Raw genomic sequence first — 26991 nt, 5'->3', positions numbered from 1 at the left:
GTGAAAGGTGTCATCTAACAACCTCCCTATCCTGCTCTCCTAATGAAATGTAAAACAAACACATGCACGTCATTAAGTGGAATGTGGGCTACCTCCTAGGTGGGGTAGGCCACTTAGGAGATAGTACAGGTCCAGACCTGCCTGCACTGACTTTCCTAAGGTCTCCTCTACCCCCAAGACACTTCATGCTCCAATTCCCTCAATTTAGATCCTGCAATCCTATGGTGGGTTGTAAAGGCCCACTTAATTTTTAAATGGGGTCTTATTGTTTTTGGCATAGCTCATAACCGTGGGTCACTTTGGCAAAATCTCTAGTTCTTCAATTCAGGATGTTAATTCTCTTTTCCAGTTTCTTGATGCCCTTGTTCTGGCCTCTGTCTTTAAATGAAAAGGCCACTATTATTTGCATGGCAACAAACATGCTGATTACTTTGCTACACATGCTTCACTTTAATCGCTTTTTTAAACTCTTTTACCTTTTTATCTTTTCTGATAAAAACATATTTCAAATTAATTTTCATTTAAATTGTGCTTATTACCCTGTCATCTAATGAAATTACTTAATGTTGGAGTGGGAAAAAAAAGTCCTCTTCCTATTCTTGGATGTCAGATCCAGTCTGGGGGTCCAGCATTGTCCCACTGGCCCAATGGATGTTTGTGAAGTGATACCTAGAGAAATTACATCCCTCAACCTTAATGGAAAGTACTTTAACTACAGTCTCAGCAGTAACTGTCACCAGACTGAATTCCTGGCTCTATCCAACCTACTACATGTTAACTGACAACCATCAGAAGAATGATCACATACTTTCTGTTGTGGGTGCATCTTGTGACTATACTTCATAGGTTAACTGAAAACCATCTTGTGACTATGCTTCATAGGTTAACTGAAAAATCAAGAGATCTTGAAAGAAGGAATTTAAAATCATATTCAGCAGGATATATTGCAATCATTAAAATGAATTATGAAAGATAAATTAACAAGTAGTCTTGCTCTCAAATTTTAAATTGCATCAAAAACAAGTTTTTTGTTTTGGATAAGGTAGTGGATAAAATTTTTGAATTGTAGAATATCAATATTGGAAAGAATTTCACCGATATTTAGGTGCAGAGATACAAAAGAGGATAAAAATTCAAAAACACATATTAACAAACAAATATTGATAAAAGTATAGAATTCCAAAAGGAATATAAAAAGCTCATCAATTTCATCATTAATTTATCATTCAAATGTTTTCCATATTGAAGATAACTATAGGAAAAAATGTAATTACATATGCTGAGATGGTCCACACAGGCTCAATGAATAAACTAAAGAAACAACCAACTGGGTGACCTTGGGCCAGTCACTTTCTCTCAGTCCTAGAAAGGAGACAATTGTAAACCACTTCTGAATTTTGCCAAGATAATTGAATAGAATAGAATTTTTTATTGGCAAAATGTGATTGGACACAAAAGGAATTTGTCTTGGTGCATATGCTCTCAGTGTACATAAAAGAAAAGATACATTCATCAAGAATCATAAGGTACAACACTTAATTATAGTCATAGGGTACAAAAAAGGAACCAGGAAACAATATCAATATAAATTGTAAGGATACAAGCAACAAAATTACAGTCATACAGTCATAAGTGGAAGGAGGTGGATTGTGGGAATGATGAGAAGATTAATAGTAGTGCAGACTTAGTAAATAGTTTGTCAGTGTTGAGGGAATTATTTGTTTAGTAGAGTGATGGCGTTCGGGAAAAAACTGTTCTTGTGTCTAGTTGATCTGGTGTGCAGTACTCTATAGCATCATTTTGATGGTAGGAGTTGAAACAGTTTATGTCCAGGATCTGAGGGGTCTGTAAATATTTTTACAGCCCTCTTTTTGACTTGTGCAGTATACAGGTCCTCAATGGAAGCCAGGTTGGTAGCAATTGTTTTTTCTGCAGTTCTAATTATCCTCTAAAGTCTGTGTCTGTCTTGTTGGGTTGTAGAACTGTATCACCAGCTCCTTGGGCAGTTAGAGCTTTCTGAGTTGGCGCAGAAAGAACATTCTTTGTTGTGCTTTTTTGATGACGTTTTTTATGTTAACTGTCCATTTTAGATCTTGCGATATGGTAGAACCTAGAAATTTGAAGGTCTCTACTGTTGATACTGTGTTGTCTAGTATTGTGAGAGGTGGAAGTACAGAAGGATTTCTCCTAAAGTCTACCACCATTTCTACAGTTTTGAGTGTGTTCAGTTCCAGATTGTTCCGGTCACACCACGAGGCTAGTTGTTCAATCTCCTGTCTGTATGCGGATTCATCATTGTCTCGAATGAGACCGATTATTGTTGTGTCATCTGCAAACTTCAGTAGTTTAACAGATGGATCATTAGAGATGCAGTCATTGGTATACAGAGAGAAGAGAAGTGGGGAGAGCACACAATCTTGTGGGGTTCCTGTGCTAATCGCAAGGATTTGTCCAGGGAAGTGCCAGAAGTCAACACTGTCTCCATACAAACAAAAAACAAAAAAGAAGGGGAGGGGAGAGGAAGAGATTAAATCAGAGGATGTTGCATTCACTTCAGGAGCTACCAAAGCAAAATTCAAAAATTCAAAAAATGGAAGACAGAATGACAAATACAGGCATTTTAGATTATTCTGCATGATCAAAGCCACAACAAAGTAGACAGCAATCATACTTTGTATGTGTTTATATTATTGCTTCATAAATTCCATTTGACTAAAACAGTCCAGCTCAGGCTGAAATCCATTTAAGCCAACATAAACCCCTATTAGTAATCTTCAACCTGTTACAGTGATTCCATGTAATGTTCTTTCTCTTGTAATTTCTTTATATATTTGAAATATGTTATACTGTCCTTTCCCCTATTAAATTCATATGCTTCTTAGATCTTTTATTTACAACAGGACTGGAAAATATTTTAATAGAAAATATTTCTATTAAAATAATAAGAAACACACTTGGAACAACCAAAATAGTTCTGAGGAAGCCATATGTAAATGGTCATTTTTTAAAAAGGAAAAATATTAAACTATATTATTAATTAAAGTTGTGAAAGACAACAATTTCCATTAAATCCATAAATCTTGTAAAAATATTTAGATAATGCTAATCTACCTCTGATGACCTCACATATTAATAAAGAAGAATTTTTTCCTATTTTGAAATGGAAAAGTTGTTTTCAGTGTTGTATCAGATTTTTTAGAATATTGTTAATACAAAGGAGAAAACTACCTATTTCACTTCCACTTTTTAAAGATTTTTAAATATTCACCTAAAATACTGATAGCCAACAACATTTATTTAGATTGATATGATGACTATGTATTTTCTTGGGCCATGCAAAATTTCTCTTGCCAGGCCCTTCTGAATGTGCTCTTAGTTAGACATATGTCTGATAATCTTAGCGCAAGATTAGAATCACATTTGAAAATTATATAAGCCTATCCAGAAATATTTATAACAAAGTCAAAGAGGCATTGGAAAATAGCAACTACCAAGCTGCATTCCAAAGTTTTACCATATAGAATACATTTTGAAAGAGGATGCCAAAAGCTAAATACCTTATATTTCCCATCATTAGGCTAGAACTCCTGAACAGATAAAAGTGTATGACAATGTCAAGTTCAAAGGGGTTGGGTAAATATTTCTTCTTATTCACAAGGAACTATTCCATAGTTTATCTCACGTCTGAAGACATTGCTTAAAAAGTGAAGGAGACTGAGCTTCAAAATCAGGTATTAGGATCTTTTTTCACTGTTGCACTATCCACGTGTAATAGGACGTTGTCAATTAATGGGGTGAAAATTAATTGTTGCAATTTTTTCAGTGAGGGGGTTCTAAAAATATGTGTTTTTACACCAAGAATTCAAATATGCAGTTATTCTTGCAATTGCACAACGTTTAGTTTAGTATGGTAAATCCACATCTGATCATATACCCCTCAAAAGTCTCTTGTAACCCAAACACTGTTAACTTACATATTGCATATTATGCTACAAAAATTAAAGTTTTTTCTACAAAACAAAAATGTTTAAGCAAGTTTTCTCAAGTCTTGTTTTGATTTGTTCTTCAACATCAGCCGCTGACTTGCTTCTTGACCTCTGATATAACTTTCAAGGTTCTCATGTGTATACACTCTGCTTGCTGCCTCTGTGACCTGTTTCACACATCTCTCTATTGATTGGGCATGACAGGGCCACTGTGGTATTTGCATTGGTTTATCAATGAACTTCCTTATTTCTGCTGTAGTCACTTTGCACATCAAAGGTACTCTGTTTTCCCCAAAATAAGACATCCCCCGATAATAAGCCCGATCGGGCTTTTGAGCACATGGAAATAAGGCCAAGCGTCCTTGAGTACGGTTTGTCAGGCAGATCATAGAAGCCCAGAGCACAAGTCAGAACCTGATCACAAACCTTTGGCTTGTGATCTGCACTTCAGCAAATCCAATTTATAGCCTAATTTAATCATTTTTAAGGTAGCAATTCTTCCCATCTCGAAATAATAAAGAAGTCCAATGAGAATTTGGATTTATTGCATGTTTAAACCTTACTTTTCTCTGAACAGCTAAAACATGAGAAACAAGTGGAAATGATGCACACATATGTAAATTTGTTCAATGGATAGAATTTACATTGTCCTTTTTATATTGTCCTGATCAAGTTGATAAAAGATGTTTTTCTCAGCACTTCAGTATTTTATATTCCAAATTTTGTTCGTTTCCCATTCTATTAAGTTACAGGACTGCAAATTTCTCTCCCGGGTATGTTAGTTTTTCCATTTCCTTTGTTGGTTTTTCCATTTCCTTTGACAATTATTCCACCACTATTAGTATTATAGTATGCATTCCTTTAAATCTTTCCTGTAAAACACCAAATCATTAAAGTTTCATTCTTATTTTCAAGCCACAGGAAATGGTAGAACATTTTTTTCACTCTTATTCATGAAAATGGTTTGCTTCATGGCATTTGACAAATTTGGGGAAAATCTATTTATAACATTTAAGATCCACATTTCTTTAATTAAAAACATCAAATAAACATCTGTTGAAGCAAATTTTGTCTTGGCTTGGAGGCAATCCAGTTCACCATGTAACTAGGTCAAGACAAGAGTCTGGGGAAATTGCACACATTGCAGAAGAAGACAGCAAGTTATCAGCATCTTGCATAAAGCTTTGAGCTCTGTTTGATGCCACTTCTCAATTTATTTGGCTGCTTCCAAGACAAAATTGCCCAGATTCTTAAAGTTTTGTTTGCTTCCATGAGAATTTTTCTGCTAGAGAAATCATTTAGAGTTTAGGAGTTATGTTTCATCCAGATTGATAAAACATAGTTCTATCTATTTCTTTCATGTAATGACATGGAGGTGAGTGAAATCCAAATTATTGCCTGAATATAGGTGAAAATACTAAGCTGGGGAAATAGCTCATACTTTAAAAGATAGGCTCAAGATTCAGAAGAATTTGACAGACTCAAGAATTGGGCCCTATCCAACAAGATGTAGTTCAGATGAAAGAAAAGTCCAGAATAGGCTCAACAGTAGTAACTGTGATAAAAATCTAGGTGCCCTTGTAGGCTACTACTAAGTATAAACAACAATGTGCTGCAGCTGCCAAAAAAGCCAATGCATTCAAGAGAAATAGCATCAAGACAATGAGAAGTGTTTGTACCTCTTTACACCACGCTGGTGAGACCATACTGGGTATACTGTGTTCAGTTCTAGTCATCACAATACAAAAAAGATATCAAGACCCTAGAAATTGTGCAGAGAAGAGCAGAAAAGATGATAATGGGTCTGGAGGCTAAATTGTATGATGAACAATTGAGGGACCTAGCCATGCCTAGCCTCTCAAAGAGAAGGATCAATAAAATAGTTTGCCTCCTGGGTTGTGGGTGCTCCATCCCTGGAGGTTTTCAAAAATAGACTTGACAACTATTTGACTGGGATAGTATAAGATTCCTGCCTTGAGGCTGGACTAGAAGACCTCCGAGATGACTTCCAGTCCTATGAGTCTATGAATTGGAGTGTTCCATCCCTTCTCAGGGAAGGAGGATTTAGGCATGCATTATCTATACTTCAATAATGCATTTAGATTGAAACAAGCTATTCTTGAATATAGTTTAAAAATAATACAGCAGCAGCAATCAGACTTTTGCTAGTAGTACAAAGTGCATCAAACTGATCTTGAGACATTACACTGATTTATTCTGTAGCTTGTTTTCATGCACAATTCAGAATGCTGATTGTTTCCTCAAAACCTTAAAATTATTGGCATCCAGGAAATGTGAAAAGTTTTCAACTTCCTGAGAAGTTTCTTAATATTTACATAGTTCCTAGAAAACTTTTTTTACACCCCACAACTAAAAAAGATAGATTGGAGTCTAGTGAAAAAAGTGTTTCCCAGAATTTCTTGCTGGTCTGCCTTGTCAGGCTTTTAATAATTTGTAACATTTTATACATTTGACATTAGTTTTTACTTGTTGATATTAGTCTTTTCTCTACCTATTGTTTTTATTTTACAAAGACAAGAAATGTTGGGATCTTCTATTACTGTAACAATCTGCTCTGTTTACAGTTTATATATGACAAATATATTAAAGTAATAATACTGGAGAGAGAAAAAAGAATACAATACCAGTGCAAAACCAATCACAGCCAAGAGTGTTTTCTTGTGCAATTTCGGGGATGAGGAAATGTCAGGAAGAAGGATTCATTTAGAATCCATGAAGTCTATGTAGGCAGAATGACATCCATCTGCCAGCTAACCAGAAGTATTTTCCTGACTGATGCAAACAGTGCCTTTCGTAAACTTAGAGCACTTATTCTGAAAGTTACAGTGCATGTTAAGGATTTGTGTCACATTTCTAACTTCCAACTCTAACTTGTCTCTGAAGTTAGATTTGTTGCAACATGTTGTTCAGTATCCTATTTCCAATCACCAACCAGATTCATCTTAGAAGCCATCACAAAAGAAATAAAGCTAAACAGCTCTCCGTCAGTCAATTCTAGATATTTATATACAGTCCCCCTCCAAAGATGGAATAACTTCCCAAAAGAGAACACAGATTTATATAGAGGTTTCAAGTGCTAATCTATGTGAATAAATCTCAAATTAAAATTGATTTATTTAATTAGAAGTATAGGATATAGGTAAGATTGTGATTGGGATGCCGTTGCATGAGCAATTTCTGATCCACTGTATTTTTTCCTAAATCACTTCCACAGTCACGCTATGTGAATATAGAATCTATTCAACCTTGGATCTTGTGCATGTAAGTTAAATGCTATAATACTTATCTTTGCTTCCTCCTTAATTTCTCTCTCCATCTATTCATCTATGAAATTTATAACAACCATAATCGATCAGAAGCTATTATAATTGCTTCTTTATGTTCTGAATAAAACAAAAATGCCATAAAACTGTAATACAGAATATTAATCAACCGTGAATGTCTCATCACTCACCAAAAGCCCTCCAGAATACTGTTGTCTTTAATTGCTTTCAGAAGGTACTAATGTGGTGGCCAACCTGATTTATAATGAGAAATTATTTTATAATATAAGCATTACCACTGAAAATAATGGTTACTATAAGAAATGTTTTAAATTATCCCCAAAGGGGTATTTTATACTTTACTGTACATTTCTTAATGACAACCTATTACTAAGCGGAACTGTCACCTTAAAGTTTTAGGTTACTGTTCTGTGAAATGTTATCCCAAAGACCATAACATTGTAGACATTTTGTTCTGACAGCAAGAAAAATTAATCAGTGGAATAATTTACTTTTAGAAATTATGGGTGCTCGGGACTTCCGGCTGGGACCGCAGGCGTCGTGGACAGTCTTTTCGGACAGCCAGCTCCGTGATTCCGTAAAAGCCGCTTTGACAGCGCTAATCGGCTGTCTGGCAGCTGAAAAATCTCTCCATCAGGAGAAGAAGGAGAGGAGAGCTGGTGGGTAGAGCTCCCCGAAAGCCCTCTGGAATAATTCCAGAGGCTTGGAGGGTGAGAGCTCCTCGGTCAGCCCACTAAGAAGCTCCTGATCCGGGACAACTCTGTTTTAAACAGAGCCAGACGCCGCAACCAATCCTGCAAGCAAAAGTGAGTTTGATTGATTACAAGCACAGGCAGAGCTGAAACAGGAGAACAAGCTTTAAAAGTAACAGTGCTTAACTCCGGATTTACATTGTTTCTAATCAAATCTTTTTGAGCTGGAGACTGAAGATGGCGCCTTTGTTATGGGTGTGAAAGTGAAAGTTAGAAGTGAAAGTGTTTATTGAGAACTTTGCACTTTGAGAGTGGATTAAAGCTGCTGGGAATTGAGAGCTTGTGGAGAAAAGACTATTTTGCTTGATAAATTATAGACTATAAATTACAAGCTTTTGAAAACTGTTCAAGGGACTTTGTGGCTGTGAAAGGAAAAAAGATTTTTAAAAAAAGATGGCTTCTAAACAAGTTAAGCCAGGAGCTTCTGAGGTGGAGGAGGTTCTCCAGTAGTGTCAGTAGTGACACAGAAAGCACAACTTCCGGCTGAGTCACAGAGTCAGGAGGCTTCTTTTAATGAACTCAAAGAATTTATAAAAGAAGCCATGAATAATCAAGCTACAGCTATGAATAACGTAACAGTAATTGTGGAAGGGAAATTAAAGAAATTTGAGGAGGATATAAAGTCAATTAAAGAAGTTGTTGAAGTAAAGCATGATGAAATAAGAGATGATATTGTTTTTGCAATCTCAGGATTGGCAAAACTTATTATTCAGGTGGATGAGAGAGTGGAAGAAATCAATGAAGCCAATCTGAACTTGGAAAACAAAGTAGGAGACATTATGACTAAAACAGAGAAGGTAGATGATGAACTGGTAATGTTACAATACAGATCTATGGAATTTGCCCTGAGGCTGAGAGGGCTAAAAGAAATTAGCCGGGAAAACTTAAAGGATATTTGTGCAGAAGCAATTGCAGGGCTAATCAAAGAAAGTCCAGATGATGTGGTGTCGAATTGATAAAATCTACAGGGTTAACTCTTGGGTGGCAAGACAAAGACAGTTGCCAAGAGATGTGGTGATTTATTTCACAACCAGGAGGATCAGAAATGATATTTTATAAGGTTCCGACAAAAATAAGGTTCAAGTGGCTGGACAAGAAGTGGTGGTTCTGAAAGAGATCCCTCCAAAAATGTTAAGAAGCAGAAAGGACTTTGGCCTTTTGGTAAATGAACTGGGAAACCAACAAGTGCAGTACAGATAGGATGTTCCAACTGGTCTAATAGTGAATTATAGTGGAGAAAGATACCAGTTAAACACAGTTTGGAAGGCAAAAGATTTTTATGTTAATGTTCTAAAGCAGCGGTTCTCAACCTGGGGGTCACGACCCCTTTGGGGGTTGAACGGCCATTTCACAGGGGTCGCCAAAGCCCTCTCTCACCCCCCCCATGCCTTCACTCACCCTCACCCTCTGCCTCTGTTGGATTGCCGGTTGCTGTTCGCTTACCCCGCCCACTCCCAATCTATTGCTGCCTCCTGAGTCCCAGCTGATGGCTAGAGGGAAACAAACCATTTAAATTCTTGCCGCGGGGCTTCAAAGGGCCGCCCTACAGCTGATCAGTGTTAAAAGAAAAAAAATGAGAAGACCGGTGCCTGCAAAAATAGAAAAAAACAGTCCCTTTGAGCTTCAGCATAGGTTAATTACCATAAATTGATTTGATCAGCCTCCGGACTCTCAGCTGATTTGCTCTCAACTGTTTTGCAGAGGGCTCTGTTGCTAGCTGCAAAGAGAGGAACAGATTTTTTTCCCCTAGCTATGCTGAAAAAATGAAACTGAAAGTAAAGCAGGGTCTTTGCTGCAATGTGACAAAATGAGGCAGAGAGAGTTTTCTTTTTCTTTTTCCTCACCAAAAAAGGTAGTTGCAAAACTGCAAACAATGGGAAATTTAGGGCAAAAGAGGAGGTTCAAGATTTTAAAACACAAAAGAAAAAAAGCTCTATTTAACTAGGGAATTGTAATAATTGAGATACTATTAATTGTATATTGTGTTGAAAGCAAAAATGGTTAAGTTGTGGTTTGGAGGAATATATGGGGGGAATTATTTGGTTTATTATTATTGGTAAATATAATTAATTGATTTGTAAGAAATTGGATTGCATGGAAATAATTGGAATATTCATGTTCATACTGATTGATATACAAAAAAAGATAGTTATATAACTAATTAATTTATATTAAAATGTTGAATTTGTATTAAACAACTATATTACATAATTACATAATTAACCAATGTGAGGATGGATATAAAAATAGATGACAATGGGAAGGGGTATAATATAGAATAGAAGGGAAAAATTGAATTTGATTAAGATTAGAGATGAGGATGAAGGGTAATATTGGTTTTTTAAAAAAATAGATGAGGAATAAATATGGCAAAAAGAAAATATAGAAATTGTAAATCTAATTGAAATGACTAAACATTGTTTAAATTTGTGAACCATCCAAATACTCTGTTCAAAGAAAATACATTTAATGTTTGTATGTGTGTTTCTAATTATTGCCATTTATTCATATTTGTTCTCTTTTATTCTTTAAAGTTTAACAATTCATTCTTTATCTTAATATCTTTATATTTGTTTGGGGTTGGCTTTCTTCCCTTTCATCTTTTTTATTGTACAGCAATCTTTCTCCTCAAACCTACCACCTCTCGGCTTCCGGTTTGGCTTCCGTTGCTATGAGATGGTCCTTCGAGACCGCCAGCCCTGTCGCTCGTAAAGAGCTGCCTTTACATCTGAAAGGCGGCTCGAAAAACTCCATTTCCTTAAGGAAATGTGAGATAGAGCAGGCGAGGGCAGGTAGAGCCCTCTGCGAAGTCCCCAGAGTTTTTGTTTTACTCTTGGGGATGAAGCAGGATGAGGCTCCCTCTTTTCCTCGCCGCTGCTCCGGGCTTTGGGAGAACTCTGCTTTTTGCAGAGCTAGGCGACAGGACCAAGCCATTTACTGAGAACTAACAGATTGTTTAAACAAAGAGGATGAGATCTGGACTCTGGACCCTAAATCGCAAGTATTTTTAACAATTTTATAAGTGATTTTAAAAGCGAAGGAAAAAAAAAGTTTAAAATGGCGACTAGCTGAGGCTTGAGAAGAAGAAAGCTGAAAGTGAAAGTCCTTCCGCCTGAATAGTTTAACAAGCTACAAAGTAGCAGAAATAATAGTGCTGGCTAGAATTGAAAAGAAAAATTTCTACTTTATGTTTCTTTCCTCTTGGAGATTTGATATTGATATTGTCTGGAGAGAAGTCCTTTTCTTTAAAAAGAGTTTGTCTGTGTGGCAGGATGGCGTTAAAACTAACAAAGCCAGACAAACAAGCAGCGGGGGGGGTTCCCCCATTTACAAACCACATGAACAAGTTTTGAATTTGCAGACTCAGAAGATTGGTTTTAACCTAAAAGAATTTGTTTTGGAGGAGATGGCAAGACATGATGAGATTGTGAACCAGAATCTTGAAAAATTCAGGCAGGAAATTAAAGAGTTGGTACAACAAAAATATGCCAATCTGAAACAACAGTTTGTAACAGCTTTGAAAACTTTTTCAGAAATAGTTATAAAGATGGATAAAGATACTAATTCAGAACTAGAGTCTAAAATGAAGGAAGTTGATCACAAGATTTATAATCTGGATAATAAAATACAAAGAATTGAAAATGATTTGATAAATACTCAAGACAATAGCTCAGAAGTAAAGTCTAAAAAGAAAGCTGATCATGAGACTTACAATGCTGATAATATAAAACAAAGGATTGAAAAAGAAGTTACAATAATGCAATATAGGTCCATGGAATTTGCGGTCAGAATGAGGGGACTACAGGAAAATTATAGAGATGATTTGAGAAAGATGTCTGCTGAAGTTCTGGCTGGGATTTTAAAGGTTCATCCTGAAGAGGTATTCTGTAAGATTGACAAGGCCTACAGAGTAAATTCTTGGATTGCAAAGCAAAGGCAGTTGCCTAGAGATGTGGTGATTTACTTTACAGACAAAGGAATAAGAAATGATATTGTGCAAAAATCTTTCAACTCTACTTTAGAACTGAACGGAAGAAAGATTTGGATATATAAAGAGTTGCTGCCTAAGATATTAAAAGATAGAAAGCAATTTGGATTTTTGGTGACTGAGCTAAAGAAACAAAACATCCCATTTAGGCGGGATGTCCCAGTGGGTGTAATATTGAGATATCAAGGAGAAAGATATCAATTAAAAACTGTTGAAAAAGCAGAAGAATTTTACTACAAGGTTCTTGAAAAGGATTTAACATCTCCACGTATGATATTTCCGTTAGGAACACAGGAGGGGAACAAAGAAATGCAAAGTGAACAAGAGACTGAAACTCAGGCTAAGCAGATGGAGATGGAGACAATGGAAAAACAACAAGTCACAGAGGTTCCTTTGGACGAGCCGCTTCTGAATTCTTCTCCAGAGGTTATAGTTGGATTACCTATAAATACAAGAGAGGCAGCTTTGGATTCTAATGTGATGACTAATCAAGCTACAGATCAGCAAGGAAATCAAACAGTTGATATACAACTCATAGAAAGGAAACCGGGATGGAGATCTAAGCCACAAAAAGTTAAGAAAAGAAGAAGCAGGTCCTACAAAAACAAAAAATTTTAGACTAAACAACAGTGTAATGCCAGTTACTTAAGAGACGATTGAATATATGAAAATATAGTTGAGGCAAAGTATTGGTTTATATTATCCTGAGGAGAGTGACAGATCTCTGCAGTGCTGTACTCTTGGGATGTGAGATGGCCTTAAACTGAGTGGATTGGAACTTTCTATTTCGGACTCTTTGACAAATGGATTACGTTTATGTTGAGCTATAAGGCAAGAGAACTATGGGATTGGGACATGCAGAAGATCTGGCTGTTACCCCAACACGGTGGTTGGAATTAATAATCTAGATGGAAGACATTATAGACGACACTATATGGAATATAAATATAAAGTCACTGGGGTGGTTTTTTATATATGAAAACATTTACTATTGATGGGGGCAGATGGTAATTGAAGATATCAAACATACTGTTGGAATTAGGATGTGATGTTACCCTAACATGGGTAATGGAATTAACAATCCAGTTGAGAGACATTACAGAAGGTATCATATGGATTACAAATTTAAAGTCATTTGAGGATTTTATATATATATGTAAATATTTTTTAGTGGTTTTAGAATAAAGATATTGAAAATATTATGTATGGTAGACCTGTAGGAAAGTGGGTGATAAGTTAGTTTATTGATTGTTTAGTTTAGGAAAAGGATGTTATGTTATATCAATATATGTAAAAGATTTGAATTAAGAGATATATGTATGGGGGAGGATGAGTTGAAATTGCTAAATTAGGATTTATTATATAATTTTACAGCTGAATGTTGCTTTGAAATGTATAGTATAAGGGGGATATAATAATATTGTCAGAAGAGTGGAGAACTGATTGTTTAATTTTGGAAAAAGGATGTTATGCTATATTAATATACATAAAAGATTTGATGCATGGGGAGGAGGAAATGGATAGATTATGAGTTGAATAGATGAAATTGCTAAATTAGGATTTATTATATAGTTTTACAGTTGAATGTCGCTTTGAAATGTATAGTATAAGGGGGATATAATAATATTGTTAGAAAGAAAGGGTCAGCATATGGGGGGTGGAGCAAAAAGGATGGTAAAGTATTATATAATCTGTTATTAATTTGGGTTTTATTCTGTAGAAGCCACAGGGGGAGGTGGGGTTAGGGAGGAGGGGGGGAAAGGGGGAAAAAATCTGTATTTGAAAAACTTTTTCAATAAAAAAAAAACCTACCACCTCTCTCTTTTCTTTCCTTCTTACTTTCTCTTCCCCCCTTCTTCTCCTTCCTACTTCCTCTTCCTTTCTCCTTCTCCTCCTCTCTTCCTCCCTCTCTTACCCTCACTCCTATTCTAATTTCCCTTCCCTTCCTTCATCCCTCTCTATTGCTGTATCCTTTTATACATATGGACTACTCAGAAGGCTGAAAAAGTTATTTTTGACTGGTCCTCGCACTTTTGACCAGTCCTCAAACTTACGACTGTCCTCACATTTTACGTTTTTTGCCCTATCTTATCACCATGGTGAAGAGAAGCAGTTGTGAAATGAGTGACATGGTTGTTAAGAATGCTGCACGGGCATAAATGTGAGGATGGTCATAAGTGTGAGGACCAGTCAAAAGTGCGAGGATCTGTCAGAAATGACTTTTTTCAGCCCTCTGAGTAGTCCCTATACACATAGCCATGGCCACCCAGTCACATGACCTCCAAGCCATGCCCACAAAATAAGCCACGCCTACAGAACCGATAGTAAAAATATTTAGAACCCAGCCCTGGTTGGGGGTCACCACAACATGAGGAACTGTATTAATGGGTCACAGCATTAGGAAGGTTGAGAACCACTGTTCTAAAGGCTGGACATCCACCCTCACCAGGGGGTGGGGGTGGTAGAAAGAAAATGGAGATATTACAACAAGAAAAAGATGGAAAGCAGATACAAACTTATGCTGAAGTTGCATCTGGAGGAACCACCATGGAAGAAGATTTGGATCTTGGGGGCCCACCCCCAACTCTGGAACCACTTAAGAAGGATGAGCCAAGAGAACAACGACTGACCCGAGCAACTTATAAACGTCAAGAACAACAATTAAAAGTGCAACAACTTCAAGATTTACCTCAAGAAGTTCAAAAAACAGAAGCAATGGGGGGGGGCTAGGCCGAAGAGTAAGGTGGAGGAGGAAGTTCAGCTGATGCTCTTAAAGCTTCGAAAGGCCAAAGATGGCAACTAAGCTTCTATCCTGGAATGTTAATGATTTAAATTCACCACAAAAAAGAAAGAAAGAATTTCATTATTTGAAACAATTTAAGAACGATGTTATCTGGCTGCAAGAAACACATATTAGACTATTAGAACAAAAATATTTGATAAATTCAAGATTAGCTACACATTTTGTGGCATCAGCACCAGAGAAGAAAAATGGGGTAGTTATATATGTAAAGAAAGGACTATCAGCTAATTTAATTGAGGCAGATACTCAAGGAAGATATATTGCAATTGAACTATTAACTCAGAGTGGAAAGATGCTTTTAATTGGAATATATGCACCTAATCAACAACAGGACAAATTTTATAAATTTTTACATGCTAAAATAATACAATGGGACTATAAATCTTTTATCCTAATGGGTGATTGGAATGGAGTAACAGACACACAGAAAGATAAAAAAAGTTTATCAAAGATCTCAACATGTGCGAAATTACCTAAATCTTTTTTTGATATGATGGAAGATATGGAGCTGAGAGATATTTGGAGAAAGCAGAATGCTGAGGAAAGAGATTTTACATTTTTTTCCGCTAGACATCAATCCTTTTCCAGGATTAATTTAATACTAATTACAAATGATTTCTTTTCTAGGGTGAAGAAGACGAAGATATGTCCAAGAATTTTAACCGATCATAGTCCGGTCTGGGTGGAATTGGAACAGGAGAGGGGGGAAAGGAGGTCTTGGAGGTTAAATGAAAATTTATTTAGATATGAAGAAAATGTGAATGAGCTTAAAAAACAAATGAAAGAATTTTTTGCTATTAACATGCATAAGGGTACCTCTATGGAAATGGTATGGGATGCAAGTAAGGCCTACATGAGGGGAGCTTTAATACATATGAATAATAAACATAGTTTAAAACAACAGAAGAAGCGGAAAGAGATAGAGGAAGAAATAAAAAAGAAAGAATAATTACTTATAATTAATCCAGGAGATAAGAAAGTAAAATAAACAATAAATATATTACAAGAGCAATTCAATATGTTAATGGCTGATCAAGTGGCAACTAGTTTACAATATGCTAAACACAATACATTTTGTAATGCTAATAAACCAGGCAGGTGGTTGGCTTATGTGTTGAGGAAAAAACAGAAGTCACGAGTCATTGGTAAGATAGAATTTAGAGGTAAGGAAGCTTATCAACAGAATATGATCAAAAAAGCCTTTTTAGAATTTTACACAAAGATAGATACCTAAAGGAAGAGAATATTCCTGAATTAACGCTAAAACAGAGGGGAGGACTGAATCAGCCAATAATTTCTGAGGAGATTATTGCAGCAATTAAGTGGTTAAAAACAGGTAAAGCTCCGGGAACAGATGGATTAACAGCTGTTTATTACAAGAATTTACAGTCTGAAATGGTAGAACCGCTTAGAGCTTTATTTTGTAAAATTCAATTAGGGGGAGGAGTTCCACCCTCTTGGAGAACAGCTTTTGTGTCACTGATCCTGAAGGAAGATCAAAACTGTACCAAACCTGAAAATTTTAGGCCAATATCACTTTTGAACATGACTACAAAGTTTTTGCCAAGATATTAGTGAATAGATTAATGCCAGTTATGCAATAAACAATTCATAATGACCAATCAGGTTTTATAAAAGGGAGGCAAATGAAATATAATGTTAGACAAATTGTAAATTTATTGGAATATCTGGAAAAAAACAACCAGGTCCCTGCAGCGTTTATATTTTTGGATGCAGAGAAGGCATTTGATCAATTGAATTGGCAATTTTTGTTTAAGATAATAGAAAAAATGCATTTTGGAGAGTATTTTATACAATCAATTAGAGCAATATATCAGGAACAAACAGCACAAATAATAGTTAATGGAGGCTTAACAGATGCTTTTAAAATTGAGAAAGGTACAGGGCAGGGCTGTCCTTTGTCTCCATTGTTGTTTATTTTAACTTTAGAAGTTTTGTTGAATAAGATATGTGACTCTGATAAAATAAAAGGAATTGTAATTAGACAGCAAGATTATAGATTAAGAGCATTTGCAGATGACCTGGTTGTTACTTTATCTCAACCTATAGAATCGGCTCCACATATGTTGGACATAATAGGTCAATATGGCAAGGTGTCTGGATTTAAAGTAAATCAACATAAGACAAAGATGATAACTAAAAATATGTCCATATCTCAAAGAGAAGATTTAGGGAGAACAACGGGATTTGAAATAGTTAAAAAGGTTAAATATTTAGGAGTATATATTGCAGCCTCAAATACGAAATTATTTAAAAACAATTATGAAGTTCTTTGGCAGAAAGTGCAGAAAGAAATGGAAAATTGGAAAAAGCTACAACTATCTCTACTGGGAAGGATAGCAGTAATAAAAATGAATGTATTACCTAGGTTTTTATTTTTGTTTCAAATGATATCAGTGCTTAAGAAAGACGGAAACTTGAGGGAGTGGCAGAAAGGGGTTAATACTTTTATCTGGAGTGGGAAGAAACCAAGAGTGAAACTGAAAATTATACAGGATGTACGCGAGAGAGGAGGTCTTAAAATGCCTAATTTAAGATTGTAATATGAAGCAGCTGTTTTATCACAAATTAGCGATTGGTTTAATTTAACTGAAGAGAGAATGTTAAATATAGGTGGTTATGATTTGTTATATGGATGGCATGCTTATTTGTTATATGAAAAAAAAGTGGATAAAGTGTTTAAGGGTCATATACTTCGAAATGCGTTGTTGAGGGTTTGGAAAAAGTATCAATATAAGCTAAACTACAAGATACCTATATGGGCAAATCCCAGACATGCAATAGAAAATATAAGTATAGAACAAAAAATGGAGGTGATTACTTATAAAGAGCTTCTTTTTATGGAAAGGGGTAAATTGCAATTGAAATCTTTAAATGTATTGAAAGAAGAAGGGATAATTTATACTTGATTTCAGTATGGTCAGCTTCAAGCTAGATGGAGGGAAGATTAAAAAATTGGTGTTATGCAAAATGAGGAAAACCTGGTAAAACAGATTAGAGATCAAAGTCAGATGCATATTAAAAGGTTGTATAACGCTTTATTGGAAATAGATTCAGAAACGGAATTGGTTAAGGATTGTATGATAAAATGGGCACAAAACTTTCAGTAACCAGTGATGATGGAAACATGGGAAAAGATTTGGGTTAGAAATGTTAAATTTACACAAGCACAAAATTTGAGAGAGAATTTTTATAAAATGTTTTATAGATGGCACTTAGATCCTAAAAAATTATCATGTACATATCCGAATTTGCAAGCTAAATGTTGGAGATGTGAATGTGATGATGCAACTTATCATATATGGTGGACTTGTAAGAAAATCAACGCATTTTGGATAAAAATTTGGTGGGTGATGCAGAATATTCTGAAAAAAAAGGTTGAAATTTACTCCTCAATTGTTTTTATTGGGTATAATGACGGATTGTACAGCAGTAGAGACTAAACTGATTTTGAACTTAATATTGGCAGCTAGGCTGTTGGTAGCGCAATATTGGAAGAAGGACTCTTTGCCTACTATTGAAGAATGGACATTGAAAGTAGTGAATTTAGCGGAAATGGCGAAAATTTCAGCATATCTGAAGGACTATACACAAGAAAGATACATATCGGAATGGAGAAGATGGATTGATTATATTCAAAATAAGTATCAGACAAGAAAATATCAAATAGTTTATGAATGAATGTTAAACTTTAGAAGTATTATGTTATCTATAGTGGAGTTAAGGTTTCAGGGTGGGATTTGGTAGTTTAAGAATAGTTAGGCTAATTTAGCTTATGATTGTTAATTGTAATACCCTGTATTTTGCTCTGGGAACTCTGGGGGGGAGGGTGGGATGGGAAGGGGGGAAGGGGTGTGGGGGTGGTGGGGAGGGAAAAAGGGTGGGGGGGAATACTGACTTTGTAAGGAATTAAAATTACTTATAAAGAAAAAACAAAACAAAACAGAATGCAACAAAGGAGAAAGGATTTTGTTAAATTTCAATTGAAGAAATTCCTCAAAGCACAGATGTCAATTTACCTAAGGTATAAATAAAAGTATTTTTTTTAGTACTGCTACAACTTCAGAGTTGCCTTTAATGTAATTCAGCAAGTTCTGTTGAACTGATTTGACTTCCTGAATTCATTGACAAATATGTGCCACTGAGCCACAAATTTCAGAACATTTGTCTAACCCAGAATCAGAAACCAAGATAGAAAGAAATTTCCAGGGCAATAAAGAAAATCACTAGCAATAAAGTTTGACAATTTTTAAAAACAAAGAAATTTCCACTATTAGGCTTAAAGTATACTCCTAAAGATATAGAACAAACTAATATAACTATACCAAGGCAAGAATTAAATAAATTCCAATTTTAAATCTGATCAGCCACATACCACCCACATAATATATAGACTTCTATAAAGCACAACACATTAGGAAATGGCAAAGTTGAATCTTTTTCTGTTCTCAATAAGCTAGGTTTTATTTCTAAAAAAATGGGTCATGGCTTAGAAAGGCATTCATTATTAGCAAGGGGCAAGAGATCCTCCAATGTAGGATTAGCTACAGTAGTTTTTAGATACCAATGAAATCAAACTAATAATGATTCTGAGCTTTTACATCGATTTATTTAGATCTACTAAATAAATTAGTAATGCCCATCTCACATATATGACTGTTGCTTTGCCTGATATCATTTTACTAGTGTGAATTATAGAGAACTAAGCCTTTGCAAAATGTTCCCCCAAGTATGGATTTAGTCATTTATATGTCAGGTGAGAAATCTGGGTTGATTTGTTTGATGATCCAGTTGTATGCTTTCTTAGCTAAGAAGTGAAAAATAGACTGATAGAATTCTTTAAGAGTTAAGAATTATTCGAATTTTATTATATGCTATACTGTATTATTTACAAATATTTAAGGATTTTATTGTAACATTTGCAAACTGTACTAGTATGATTCTGCCATCTACTGGATAAAAAGTATATTTATTTGATTTGTGTTCTGTATTTAATATCAGGATTCTGCAACTCAATTTTGTCATGTTTGGTGGATGTGTATAAACACTAGAACATTTTGGGCTCAAATAAATTCAGCAATTGCAAGAATTTTAAACATTCAACTGAAACCAAAATTTTTCTTCCCTAGTCTGATGGCTAGAAAAGAGCCATGGAATTATGTTTTCATTTATTTTATTTTTTTACTGTGAGCCCATATTAAAAATTAAATTCTGTTGCCTGCTCTCAAGAGAAAGTACAAAACTATCCACTCTCTGCACCATCTATCTCTCTGAAGCAGTAATGCTTCCCAAACCAGACAGTAATGCAATATGACAGAATGCTCTCAATCGTCCCACTGATGTGCCTGATTCACCAGTATCTCACTGTTGAGCAACTAAGCTAGCCTACTCGTTAGCTGCACACCAGAGGTGGGTTTCAGCAGGTTCTGACCATTTCTGGAGAACCAGTAGTGGAAATTTTGAGTAGTTCAGAGAACCGGTAGTAAAAATTCTGACTGGCCCCACCTCCATCTATTCTCTGCCTCCCAAGTTCCAGCTGATGTGGAGGAAATTGGGATTTTGCAGTATCCTTCCCCTGCCATGCCCACCAAGCCATGCCCACCAAGCCATGCCATGCCCACCAAGACACACCCACAGAACCGGTAGTAAAAAATTTTGAAACCCACCACTGCTGCACACCCAGAAACTTGATTCTGCTAACCACCTCCACAGCTGAATCATTAATACACAGAGGTGTATGGCTGTGCCTGCTTTTTCTGATGATCTCATTAGTTTTTCCTACATTTAAAATAAGGCTGTTTTTGTTACACCAGTTCATTAAACCCTCTACCTACTTGCAATAGGCACCCTCTTCGTCATCTTGAATAAGGCCCACTATTGTTATATCATCAGCATGCGTAACAATATGATTAGTGGTAAACCTATCACAACAGTCATGGCCCAATAAGGTGAACAACAGTGGACTTAGGACAAACCTAAGTGGAGAAGCTGTGCTCAAGGAAATTGTTTTAGAAATATTAGTCCCAACTCACACATACTAGGGCCTATCAATAAGAAAATCAAGAATTCAGTTGCACAAAGGAGTATTACAGCCTAAAAGACCCAGTTTGTCTACTAGATGCTGAGAGATGATTGTATTAAATGCTGAACTGAAGTCCACAAACAGTATTCGTGCATGAGTGTTTCTTTCCTCTAAGTGCACCAAGCTCAGATGGATAACAAAAGAAATAGCATCCTCTGTAGAACGATTTGGACAGTAAAGTGATATAGGATAATTATCCCAAGATTATTGTATGAACTAGGATGCCAATACCTACAATGGAGGAATGGTTGGTGAAAATTGTAGAATTTGCTGAAATAGCTAAATTGACTTATTTGATTAGAGAAAAGCCAGTACCTAAATTTATTAATGACTAAAAACTTATTATAGGCTTTCTGCATAAAATAGAAAAAAAATAATGACTTTTGATTTTGATTATTAGACAGGTAATAGAAAAAAAGTGTTAGAGTTGCAGCAATCCAACTAGCACACAAGTAAATAATTCAGCAGGATTAATTTATAGAAGAATTTATATACAATAATATAAAGCATGATGCATGTATACAATACCCATGCAGCTCTTGCAACGTGGTAGCAAATACAAGGACAAGAAGCAGAATTGTTCATCTTCCAAACTTAAGATGATGTAGGTCAGTGTCTTATCATGCTGCCTTTGATCTGCAGCTGCTAATGGTGCCTGGAGTGGATTAATAACAATATCCCAGAGCTTCTTAGCTTTCAGGAAGCATTCCATTTTTGCAGCCCAAATAATATAATCGAGAAAGAGAGATCTTCTTGAACTCAACAGTCATCCTGCAAGCCTTCTCAGCCTTGTTGTCTTTTCCTTATAACACAGGCTGTCCTTCAACTTAATTACAGTTCAGTCTTATTGTGGCTGGGTGTGCTCTGGGGCCTGGGCCCATAACCTGTTAGAAAAAAAGTGTTAGAGTTTGCAGCAGTCCAACCAGCACACAAGTAAATAATTTGGCAGGATTCATTTATAGAAGAAACTTATTTATATACAATATATACAATATAATATGCATCATGCTTTATATACAATATAAGGCATGATGCATGTATACAATACCCATGCAGTTCTTGCAACATGGTAGCAAATACAAGGACAAGAAACAGATGCCAGAACCAGAAATCACAGAAGGGGCGTTGGTCCTACCTGATACGCCCCTTCTCATTGAGTGGAGACAGCAGCCAGACGTGGGTTGTGCTCATTGGACAGAGGTTGGACTGAGCCTGTAAAATCTTCTTAAATCCTTCCCCTGTTGCTAGGGCACCCAGTTTTTGCCGAAGGAGAAGGAAACAGACTCGGTGTGTGGAAAGAAAAAGCAGGAAAAACATCAATGATATCAAACAAACAACAGAATGACCAGACTGAAATAAACCCCGGGCAGGGCTGGCTGCTGTCTCCACTCAACGAGAAGGGGCGTATCAGGTAGGACCAATGCCCCTTCTCCATTGAGGGTGGAGACAGCAGCCAGACGTGGGACATACCAAAGATCACTGTCCCATTTCACGGGCGGCAACAGTCTGGGCAGAAAACCCTTCCCGAGTGACAACACCCTGTAGCACACGCCTCCCAAACTCAGCCTCCGCCGAGGCGAACTTATCTATTTTATAATGTCTAATAAAGGGTGAAGGCGACGTCCAAGTTGCCGCCCTGCAGATCTCGTCCAAGGAAGCCTTCGAGGTCCAAGCCGCCGTGGTCGCAGCACTTCTGGTAGAGTGAGCCGTGACTGACGCAGGAGGAGGCAACGACCGGAGTTCGTAAGCAGTTGTAATTGTCGCACGGATCCACCGCCCCACCGTGGAGGAAGTCACTCGTTGTCCTAAGGAAGACGGTAGAAAGGAAACAAACAGTGATTCTGTCCGCCGAATATCAGCAGTCCTCCGGAGGTAGAGGCTCAGTGCCCGGCGGACATCCAACGTGTGTAAACGGATCTCCACAGGACTGGAAGGAGAAGGATAGAAATCTGGTAAGACTAGTTCCTGCAAACGATGAAAAGGAGAGTTAATTTTAGTCACAAATGTCGGATCCAATCTGAGGACCACCCGATCTTCATGAAACACACACAAATCATTTCTAATAGACAATGCTGCTAGTTCTGAAATTCGACGCGCCGACGTAATTGCAACCAAAAAGGCCACCTTGCCAGACAATAAACGCAAGCTGACCGAATCCAGGGGTTCGTATGGAGACTCCATAAGAGAGTCCAGCACGAGAGACAGATCCCAAGAGGGATACTGATGTAGAACAGGAGGGCTGAGATTAGATGCACCTCGGAGGAAACGCCGAATCAGAGGTTGCTGAGACAATGAATGTATGGAATTATACGTTAGAATAGAAGAAATTGCCGCAACTTGTCTCCTGAGGGAGTTAGGAGACAGACCTTTGTCCAAACCCGACTGAAGGAATCGAAGAACTTGCAAGACGGAAGCTCGAAGGGGAGAAAAACCTTGGGATGAACACCACGAGGAAAAAGCTCGCCAAGTAGCAGAATAAATCCGTTCTGTTGATGCTCGCCGGGAGGCCTGGATGGTATGGATCACGTCTGAGGGGATGTGGTCCCGCTGCATAGCTGCCCACTCAACCGCCAAGCGGTCAGCTGAAGCCACTGAGGCTCTGGATGTACAATCGTCCCTTGGCTGAGACAATCCGGGGAACACGGAATCTTCCAAGGAGGAGACACTGAGAGATGCATGAGGTCTGCAAACCATGACCTCCTGGGCCAATGTGGAGCCACCAGGATGATCTCCGCCTGCTCCAGCAGTAGCTTCCGAATCACCCTTGGGATGAGAGGAATCGGAGGGAAAGCGTACAGCAGACCTTGCGGCCAAGGGGAGCGCAGGGCATCCACAGCTTCCATTGATGGGAAGGGAAGCGGGAGAAGAAACGAGGCAACTTGTTGTTCAGAGGTGAAGCAAACAGGTCTATTTGTGGGGCTCCGAAATGAGCCGCTATCCTCCGGAATAGGAGCGGATGAAGGCTCCATTCTCCGTGGTCTAAGTGCTGGCGACTCAGCCAGTCTGCTGTCACGTTCGAGACCCCCGATATATGGTCCGCCTTCAAGGAGGCCAGATGCCTCTCTGCCCAAAGGCCTAGTCTCTTTGCTTCCCGCATCAGCAAAAGTGACCTGGTACCACCCTGGCGATTGACGTGCGCTTTGGCCGAGGTGTTGTCAGTCAAAATCAGCACGTGTTCGCCGGACAGCAGATGTTGAAAGGCCCGGAGAGCCAGGTAAATTGCCCTCAGCTCTAACCAATTGATGCTGCGGGCCCTTTCCACAGAGGACCAAGCCCCTTGCGCGAAGTGAGTCCCGCAATGAGCCCCCCAGCCGGATTTGCTGGCGTCGGAAGTCACTGTTACCCTCTGGGGTTCTAGGAACAGACAGCCCTTGGAGAGCGCAGGAGATGTCCACCAGCGAAGGGATGACCGCACTTCCCGTGGGACTGCCACTTTGGCCAAGGAGGATCCCTTGCCCGTTTTCTGAAAAGGCAAGAGAAACCATTGAAGGTCTCTAAGGTGTAATCTGGCCCATGGGACAATGGAGATGGCCGAAACCATCTTCCCTAGTAGTCTAGAAAGGAGAAGGATGGAGACCCTCCTCTCCCCCATGACCTTAGCTACCATGGATCTCAAAGCTCCCTGTCTGTCCGGGGAAAGGAAAACTTTACCCTGTGACGAATCAATAATAGCCCCCAAATGGAGGATCCTAGTAGAGGGTGTTAGGTGGCTCTTCTCTAAGTTAACAGAGAAGCCGTGTGATGCCAGTGTCTGAATCGTGAGACGAAGATCAGACATGGCTTGCTGATGAGAAGATGACATAATAAGGATATCATCCAGATAGCACTGGAGCCGAACGGCTTGAAGCCTGAGATGGGCCGCTAAGGCCGCCAAAATCTTGGTGAAACTACGGGGTGCGGAGGAAAGACCGAAGGGTAATGCCCTGTATTGGTAGTGGGCCCCAGCATAGTAAAAACGAAGGAATCACCTATGAGAAGGGCGAATGGGGATATGGAGGTAGGCCTCCGTGAGATCTATTGAACAGAGGAGATCGCCCCTCCTTATGCCAGCCAGAATTGAAGACAAAGATTGCATTTTGAACCTTCTATAGACCACAAACTGGTTCAATCGTTTTAGGTCCAGAATAGGTCTCCACCCCCCACCCCCACCCCCCCGATGACTTAGGGACCAGAAAGATCCTAGAATAGAAGCCCTGTCCCACCTGGTTGCGAGGCACTCGCTGAATAGCCTTAATGGCTAATAAATGGTTGACAGCCGAGTCCATGCGGGCTCGACGATCGGCTACGTGGGACAGAGGACATCGGATAAAAGACAAAGGAGGGGTGGAAATAAATTCAATGGCCAGACCAGCTGAAATGGAAGCCCGGACCCAGCAATCTGAGGTAGTACTCTCCCAAACTTTGGCGAAGAGGCCCAATCGTCCGCCAATGGGAGGATCCCAGGTAGTACTAACGGCGGCGATGGATGGAACGACCCCCTCCCCCTCGAAAGGGCCGCCGAGGACCAAAATTCCTTCCCCTAGGTGGCCTCTCCTGGAAATTTCTTTGTCTAAAATTCAAGGCCCCAGGATAAAGATTACCCGTGTTCCTGTGGGGACCCATTCCCCCTTCAGCCAGACGAAATTGAGAACGAGGAGGATAAGGAAAGACCCGAGGTTCCCCCCTTCGGAAAACCGCAGGTAAGACTTTTCTTTTATCTTTTGTCTCTACAAATTTATCGAGGTGCTCGCCAAACAGTTTTGAACCTGAAAAGGGCACTGAGGTCAGATGCCATTTATGCCGCGCATCGGCTTGCCAATGGCGAAGCCACACTAAACGGCGGGCCACAATGGAAGATGCCAGGGACTTAGCTGCAAAGCGAGTGGCATGCAAGGTGGCATCTGCAGAAAACTGTACCGCAGCTATAATTTTATTCAAGTCCTGTTTCAACCTAGAGTCCTCAGACGACATCTTTTCCTGTAATTGTTTAAGCCACAGGATAGTTGTCCGATTAAAAAAGGATGCGGTGGTAGCTGATTTAATGGCCCAAGCCGCACCCAGGTGAGCCCTCTGGAGAACCTGTTCTGCTCTGCGCTCCTCAGGGCGAAGACCCTCCTCTGGATTACCAGGAATGGAAGAGGATGAGAGCAAAGCTGCAACAGGAGTGTCAACTGAGGGAACCTGAAGCAGGGACTCTAGATCTGAAGAAACAATGAAGTTTCTTTTGTCAGTGGAAGTTAGTGCAGGAACCGAAGAAGGAGCAGACCACTGCTTCTGGATGACCTCCAGGAAAAGTGGAGGCGTAGGAATGGCTGTCACTGCCTTAGGTTGCTCGGCAAACAGCGGATTCAAGGAGCCCGCAGATGGAGGAGGCTCTGGCAGCGAAGAGGGACCCAGTTGAGCTGTATTAACCGCCTTAAACAGCAATGATTTAAAAAGAGACTGGGGAAAAAGGCCCGTGAAGGCCGGCTGATCAGGGGGCAATCCCTCATCCTCCGAGAGCTCTGGTTCCTGGGGTTCCATGTTCACATCCTTGGAGTGATCACTGACCCCGGAAACAAATGGAGAGTCTGAGCCTGCCAGAGAAATGGCATCCTCCATATCAAAACCAGTCAGAGACTCTGCCTGTTCTAAAAGAGCCGAGCGAGTGGGAGCAGGTCCCGGAGCCTGATTGAAATGAGTAGACAACGATTGATGTACCGCAACGGAAATCATTCGTTGAATGTCCTCCGGCTGCCAATTGACCGGAGGTTGGCCTGGAGCCGGGCCGGCCTCTGAAGAGGCTCGGACCGGAGCAGAAGTAATAGGATGGTGACCCATTGGGAGAAGGGGAGCGCTAGACTCCACTGTAGAATGAGCCCCCGGCAGGGGAGCTGACCCCCAGACCTCAGAAGATGGAACTGCCATTTGAAAGTCCTGCAAGGACCTTTGATCCGGTGTCAAAGAAACGTCTCGTCTCAAGTCCTCAGAAGACCCTCTGGTCCTACACATAGGGGCTCCATTACCAGGCTGCCTTTTAGAAAACTCATTGGCAGGTTTCCCCTGCAACGCAGGTGCCTTGGAAGGTAGCGAGGG

General features: G+C 38.7%; 2 long non-coding RNA genes across 2 annotated transcripts; both read right to left on the bottom strand.

Annotated features, from left to right (window-relative positions):
• Nucleotides 1-1409: 1409 nt before the first annotated feature.
• LOC148114147 (uncharacterized) lies at nt 1410-21977 on the bottom strand. Its single transcript, XR_015733880.1, has 2 exons — nt 21466-21977; nt 1410-2475 (listed from the first exon to the last, which is right to left on the bottom strand). It is a non-coding gene; the product is annotated as an uncharacterized LOC148114147 (long non-coding RNA).
• On the bottom strand, nt 4510-20733 carry LOC132711803 (uncharacterized). Its single transcript, XR_009622550.1, has 2 exons — nt 20690-20733; nt 4510-4858 (listed from the first exon to the last, which is right to left on the bottom strand). It is a non-coding gene; the product is annotated as an uncharacterized LOC132711803 (long non-coding RNA).
• Nucleotides 21978-26991: the final 5014 nt, after the last annotated feature.

The sequence above is a fragment of the Pantherophis guttatus genome, chromosome 4, assembly GCF_059756535.1.
Source record: "Pantherophis guttatus breed Tessera chromosome 4, ASM5975653v1, whole genome shotgun sequence".
In the NCBI taxonomy this organism is placed as follows: domain Eukaryota; kingdom Metazoa; phylum Chordata; class Lepidosauria; order Squamata; family Colubridae; genus Pantherophis; species Pantherophis guttatus.
Note: the sequence above shows the minus strand (reverse complement) of the source record. Positions and strands in the feature narration are given on the sequence as shown.